This window comes from Microtus pennsylvanicus, chromosome 4, assembly GCF_037038515.1.
Source record: "Microtus pennsylvanicus isolate mMicPen1 chromosome 4, mMicPen1.hap1, whole genome shotgun sequence".
In the NCBI taxonomy this organism is placed as follows: domain Eukaryota; kingdom Metazoa; phylum Chordata; class Mammalia; order Rodentia; family Cricetidae; genus Microtus; species Microtus pennsylvanicus.
Window position 1 is genome coordinate 67,298,926 of NC_134582.1, and position 7,371 is coordinate 67,306,296.

The 7,371-nt window shown below is 44.0% G+C and overlaps 1 pseudogene; it reads right to left on the reverse strand.

Annotated features, from left to right (window-relative positions):
- Positions 1–237: 237 nt before the first annotated feature.
- Positions 238–544, reverse strand: LOC142848706 (anaphase-promoting complex subunit 11 pseudogene; annotated as a pseudogene).
- Positions 545–7,371: the final 6,827 nt, after the last annotated feature.

Consider the following 7,371-nt stretch of genomic DNA (forward strand, 5'->3'; position numbering starts at 1 on the left):
ACCACTCTTTGGATTAAACATCCTGCTATTTGGTCTTTTTTTTTTCCCAGCAAGGCTTGGGACTTTAATGAGTTTACTTATTGAATAAAAGTGTCGATGATGCAATGAAAAAACGAACGAACAAAAAGACCTCCTTGTTTCAGCTAAAGGAAGGCATCCTTGTCCCCAGTGCAGAACCAGGGCCTGGGTGCCACTGTGAGGGGGGGGGAGGGAAGGGGCGGAGCCTGCCCCGGGGCGGAGCCTAGCCCAGCGCTGGCAGAGGGAACACAGGTCTCACTCCTTGAACTTCCACTCTTGGCGACACGCCGGGCAGTGCTGCTGCACCTGCTGCGCGTTCAGCCACTTGAGGATGCAGTGCATGTGGAAGCAGTGCGAACACTGCCCCCACACCAGAGGGCAGTCGTCCCCAGGCACCTTACAGTCTGGACAGCAGCCATTAAATGCCATCCTGCAGATGCCGCAGTTCTCATCATTGGCTACCCAGAGCCAAGTGGCCACACCGTTCCAGCACTTAATCTTCACCTTCATGGCGGCCGAGCCTGTGACCTGAGGGTAGAGAATTCCGGGGCTAAAGTTAGTCTGTAGTGCTCCAGCACTTGAGCACTTGACTTGGGGAGCTGCGACAGGGGCTAGGCGCTTCAAGGGTTCCGCCCTGCTATCTGGTCTTGAGAATCAAGAATAGGTGTGAGCCGGGCGGTGGTGGCGCACGCCTTTAATCCCAGCACTCGGGAGGCAGAGGCAGGCGGATCTCTGTGAGTTCGAGGCCAGCCTGTACTACAAGAGCTAGTTCCAGAACAGGAACCAAAAGCTACAGAGAAACCCTGTCTCGAAAAACAAACAAAAATAAAAAATAAAAAAAAAAGAATAGGTGTGAACTCTCTGACCTTGAGTCAAGATGGAAGAGTCAAGTCTGTGGGCTCCCACAGGAGCGTGTAATCCCACAGCAGATCCTCATTCCATTACAGACCATTCCAGAATCCAAGATAGCTGCACATTCAAATGCCTGATATGTAACAAGTATGCTCAGACTCCAGAAGAAGAGGTTGTAGCCCCTCTAACTGGGCTTACAGGCAATTGTGAACTGCCATGTGGGGGCTAGGAACTTCACCTGGGTCCTCCATGAGAAGTATTCTTAACTACTGAGCCATTCTCCCCAGCCCCTTCAGTTAGCTTTTAATTGAAACAAAACCAGTGGTGACAATGATGATGAAGACAATGAGTATTTACTCAAGAAACAAATAATTTTGAAGACTTATAAGAAAGAGAGAGAGACAAATAGAGAGAGAGACAGAGAGAGAGAGAAACAGAAGGGAGAGGGAGGGAGAAAGAGGAGAAAGAGAGTGTATTGTGCCCACATTGACTAGATTTGTACTCTGAATACAGAAATGTGATATTTATTTCAGGTTAGAATTCAGTAAAGGTCTTTTTCCCATTCTGTAGGCTGCCATTTTGTCCTAATAATAGCCTCCTTTGCCTTACGGAAGCTTCTCACTTTCACAGGGTCCCATTTATCAATTGTTGATCTTAGTGTCTGTGCTATCGGTGTTCTGTTCAGTAAGTTTCTCCTGTGCCAATGTGTTCAATGGTACTTCCCACTTCCTCTTCTGTCAGGTTCAGTGTAACTGGATTTATGTTGAAGTCTTCGATCTACTTGGACTTGAGTTTTGTGCAGGGAAATAGCTATGGATCTACTTGCATTCTACATGCATACATCCAGTTGAAGATGTTTTCTTTTTTTCATTGTATATTTTTGGCTTCTTTATTGAAAATCAGGTGTCCATAGGTGTATGGATTTAGGTATGAGACTTTGATTCAATTCCATTGGTCCACCTGTCTGTTTTTATGCCAGTGCCATGTGGTTTTGATTGCCATAGCTCTGTGGTAGAGCTTGAGATCAGGGATGGTGACACCTCTGGAAGTTCTTTTATTATACAGGATTGTTTTAGCTATTCTGGGTGTTTTGTTTTTCCAAATGAAGTTGAGTACTGTTCTTTTGAGGTCTGTGAAGAAATGTGCTGGAATTTTGATAGAGATTGCAGTGAATATGTTAGATTGCTTTTGATAAGATTATCATTTTTCTATGTTAATCCTACTGATTTTTGAGCATGGGAGATCTTTCCATCTTCTTATATCTTCTCCAATATCTTTCTTCAAATACTTGAAGTTATTATCATACAGGTCGTTCAGTTGCCTAATTAGAGTTACCCCAAGATATTTTATATTATTTGTGGCTATTGTGAAGGGTGTTGTTTTCCTGATTTCTTTCTCAGTCATTTAATTGTTTGTATAGGGAGGGCTACAGTTTTTTTCTATTTTTTTTTTAGTTAATCTCATATCCATTCACTGAAAGTGTTTATCAGCTGTAGGCATTGCCTGTAGTTGGCCTATGTTATTCTATCATGTCATCTGTGGATACTTTAATTTCTTCCTTGGATGGATCTAGAAAAGATCATGCTGAGTGATGTACCCAGACCCAGAAAGACATAGATGGCAATGTACTCACTCACAAGTGGATATTAGCTGTGAAACAAAGAATAATGATGTTATAATCCACAGATCCAGAGAGGCTAGGTAACAAGGAGGGCCCAAGCAGGGGTAACACATGGATCTCCCTGGAAGGAGAAATAGAAGAAATCTTGCGGATGGACTGAGGGAGGTGGGGTGGAAACTTGAGGGATGAATCGGGTTAGAGGGTAGATGGGGGGAGAGAGTACTGAAAGATGACTGGAAATGGGGGCATTTTGGAATCAGATAGAAACCTGATGCAAGGGAAACTTCCAGGAATCTACAATAATGACCCCAGGTAAGACTCTTAGCAATGATGGATTTGTAGCCAGAACTACCCCAACTGTCCTCACAGAGCCTTCATTCAAAAACTGATGGAAACAGATGCAGACACACAGCCAAACATTACCATGAGCTTGGGGAATCCAGCTCAAGAGAGGGGGGAGGGATTGTAGGAGCCAGAGGGGTCAAGGACATCACAAGAAAACACACAGAAACAACTAACCTGGGATCATAGGAGCTCATAGAGTCTGAACCAACAACCTAGGCCTTCTACATAGATATGACAGCTGTATAGCTTGATCTTCTTCTGGGACTCCAAAAATTGGGAGCAGAGGCTGCCTCCAAAGCTTTCGCTGGCTTTTGAGAACCTATTCCTCATACTGAGCTGCCTTGCTCAGCCTTGATACAGAGGAGGTGCTTAGTATTACTGCAACTTGATATGCTATGTTTTGTTGTTACCTACTGGAGAGCTGCCCTTTCCTAAACAGAAACAGAGAAGCAGATTGGGGTGTGCAGAAGGACGGTGGGGGACAGGAATGAGAAGAGAGGAGGGAGATGAAACTGAGGTCAGGATGTTAAATAAATAATTTAATTTAATTTAAAAAAATTCAGGGAAGGACTGGTCATCCCTCCTGCACTACATTTTGGAGAGATGGCCTGGTACTTTGTAGATACAAACTAGCCACTGGCCAGACAGCTCTGAGCAATCCCAGAGCACAACTGTTGGACACACAGCTCATCAAATCTGACATGCAGCTTTCTGTGCTTCTAAAGCTCCACTTCCTATAGTTTTCAAGTTACCCCAGGGAAAGGAAAAGCCAATGTTTAAAGAATATTCAATGCCAGTGATGTCAATACCTGCAGCATAATTCCCAACTGGTACCAAACAGAAATCCAGGGACCTATCCATTAGATTCTTAGCTCCTGGAGGTCACCAGGCCTGGCTTCATCCTGTGTAGTACAGCATCTACCCAAGACGGTTAGGCAAAGCAAGTAGTCGGTGAATCCAGGAAAAGGATGCAGGATGTTTACAAGGCCTGTTGCTCTCTGCAGGCCTGGGATGGGATGAAACCCCATCTCTCCTCAGTTCATGCGGGGCTTTGTGCTAGAAATGAGTTGCCTCTCCCTGCTTGCTGTGTGCCAGGATTTTGTCCATCTGCTGCCATTATTTCCCCCACATTTCACAGCTCTCTTGTATTGCATGTGGTTATTCTTCAGTGGGTCATTATGGCATCTGGCTGCCCACCTTGTGTGTGCCCTGTTTCAGTCCACCAGGCAGCAGCTGCCTACCCACCCTGCCCCCTCCATCAGCTGCAAAGGTCCAACCCAGTCAAGCCTGGTTGCAAAAATCATCATTCCATTGCTTGAGGGTTGGCCGAACTCCAAAGCTTGGTTGCAGGGGTCCTTGTTCACTGTTTACTATTCCTATAGATAAGTTTCTTTAAAACCAGATGTGCTGGCCACAAGGAATTTCAGTTTCAAGGTTGTATACAAGGATGCATACAGCCAGATCTTGATCAGCTGTCATGTTTAAGTAGTAAAAGCAATCACATGGATACTAAAGAGTCGTGTCCTGACTGTATATGAAGACTGGAGCTTCAGAAACCTCAACCTCACCCAGAATCGATTTTAAAAGAGTACAACGCCACTGCCAGAAAAATCCACATGCTGCCTTCCTCTCCCTTAAGCAGATGACGACGTCTGATGATTTGTTGCTCTTAGCGCAAGGCTCAGACACATGTTCTATACCATGTTTAGCTTTGAGTAATACATTGATTGTCTGGGACTCAGCTTTTCTGCTTTCATGTTGGAACTTGTCATAACATACAGGGCTCTGAGACTCTGGTTATATCCCAGCCTATACAGTGTGGCCAAATCTTGGAGCTTTCCTGTCTCTGCAATAATATTTATAGCCTTTGTCACAGCATCTTTTGCTTACTTTTATATAAACCATGTGATTTTTAAAAGTGTTTAACATAAAATATGTCCAAATAATATTATGATTATAAAATAGATTAAGAGAAAAAGCATTGCTAGTGACTTCTGAAGCCAAGCCTAAATACAGCACACCCTTTATCCACCCGGGACATACAACAAGCCCCAGTAGCTGCCTAAACCACAGATAGGCCACAGGTTCCCCCCTCCATAAGTACATGCCAATGAACTAATTAGCTAACTATTATAGTTAATTTATATATTAACTATATATATAGACTAACTTATAAATTAGACACAGTAAGAAATTAACAGCACTAAAACAAAACAGAACCATTTTAACAACCTACCATGATCAAAGTTATTTAAACATATGTATCAATTATATCTGTAACTTTTTATTCAATGCTTTTAGAACACAGTTTGCTTCTGGGAGTGAAATCTCTGATGATGGAGGACACTGTGCCACTTAAGGGGGATAGACATACCATTCCTCTGCCATCCTCTATGGTCCACGTCTCAGCTTAGGTCTTTGCAGAAGGTTCTGTGCAATTGAAAGAGAAGAAAAGTCAGTCAACTCCAGAAATGAGGAGAAGGGAAAGTCCAACCAGACCCTGGCCACGCTGTTTTGTTCCTGGTGTCAGTAATTACCACTACATCCCCATGAGGTTGCTACGGTTTCCATTGTTCAGATGTTAAACCTGAGATTCAGAGAGGACCGTGTGCCCAAGATCAAGTCCATCCAACATGGTGGAGCTGATTAGCAGAGTGATCTGGTCAGTCCCTTCTTGGCCGCAAACTCTGAGCTCACATTGCAAGGCAGGCAGTTCATCTCCATCAGAATTAAAGCCAGCGTAAATGACCCTGAGGTTTTACTCAAAGCGAAATGGGAAGCAGAGACCCACAGCTCCTTTCCTGGTGGGCTTCATGAGCTGAGCTACTGTGAACAGGAAGCAGGGGCTGGGCGGAGCAGAGGCGCACACCTTCTTCACACTGTTTAAAATGGGGAAGAGAGAAACAGGGGCTGGGCGGAGCAGAGGTGCACACCTTCTTCACAGTGTTTAAATGAGGAAGAGGGAAGCAGGGGCTGGGCGGAGCAGAGGCACACACCTTCTTCACACTGTTGAAATGGGGAAGAGGATAAACTAGCTTCTAAGGTCAGGAGCAAGGATAAAATGTGTTCTCTTCTCATTCCATTTATGTCAGATAATAGTTTTAAAATTTTTATATTTAGTTTAAACAGTATTGCAGTTGGACTAACAAAGCTGCTGGGGAGAAGGACAGAAGAAAGTACAGGTAGAAGCAAAGCACCATGATACGCATGCGTGATAGGCTTAAATAAGACCCATCCTTTTGTATGGAAACAAAAAATAGTTAAAACTGTGAGGAAACATTTAGACAACTGACATCCAGGTTGGAACTCGGACACTTTTCCCTTTCTTCAGAACTTCCCGGAACGTTTCTATATTTTCTACACCTGAAGCACTCATTCTAGAGACATATTTCTACTAAGCCCTGACATTTTCATCCCTGTGCACCCTGTACCTTTTCTCACTTTGAATATAGTTATTTAAGTCCAACAAGAAAAAAAAGTGCTATATGAATAAATCTTTATTACTGTCAGCATTGTTAAAGAATTGCCTAGTTTGAGCCATTCTTTCTTTGAAATCACTGCCTTAGTGGGCAGAGAGGATCCTGCTAAGCATTTTAAATTAGGGAAGACAGTTTTATTGTCAAGGCAGGTCAATCAAATTATAATTGGCTCTAATTTACACTCCCACCAGCTGTTAAATTCCTTACCCAAAGCACTCAAAATGGCGTGAAATTCTTACCGGCTTTGTGAAAGCTTCCAGAAGAATGGCCTTCCCCCAGATCCCTCACACCAAAAGACCTTGTTATTTTCAGCAGCCTTGAGGGAAGAGCCCCTTTCACTCAGCCTGGAAAGCATGGCCAGGACAGAGGCAGGCTGAACAGGACAAGGTGAACTAACACCCTCCGTAAACACAGGTCAATAAGGCTGACAGGGCCAGGAGCCACTAAGATCACGTTCCCTTGGTAAAGGAATTTAGACTGGGAAACCACAAATCGAGCACTTAAGATGGAAGACAAGGGTAGCATTCTGGGGTAGATGTGTATATGCTAGTTACGAGGAGGAAACTGGCGATGCTTTGGATATTCGAAGGCTCTGAATAAAAGCAAAACTAAGGAAGACCTTTTCCAGGAAGGCAGATACACACCCTTCAGGAAAGCCATGACCAGTGAACTGACCGTGAAGTACCTCTCTACTGCCTTCCCACGGTCCTAGTGTCCGACTCAGTACAATTTTTGAGACCCTGTCAACGTACCAAGAGGAAGGTATGACCAAATGTGAAATAACATCAAAACCGAATAGTCAACGCAGACTTCATTTTGAGTGAATTTTTGGAGAATCTGTCTGGCTGCTTCTAACGGAACTCATTTAAGTGACTCAGTAGGAGTTTTTCTAGTCTTGCTAACTGGCTGTAGGAACATTTCCCAACAGTCTCACAGTGTGGGCCTGGGGGGATAGTTGGTGGAGAGGAAACACAGTGAAGAGCAAATGGCTCTTGTATATTTGGATTTGGAGTGGGCCTCAGAAAACAGAGCTTTGTGAAGACAAGATGAAATGCT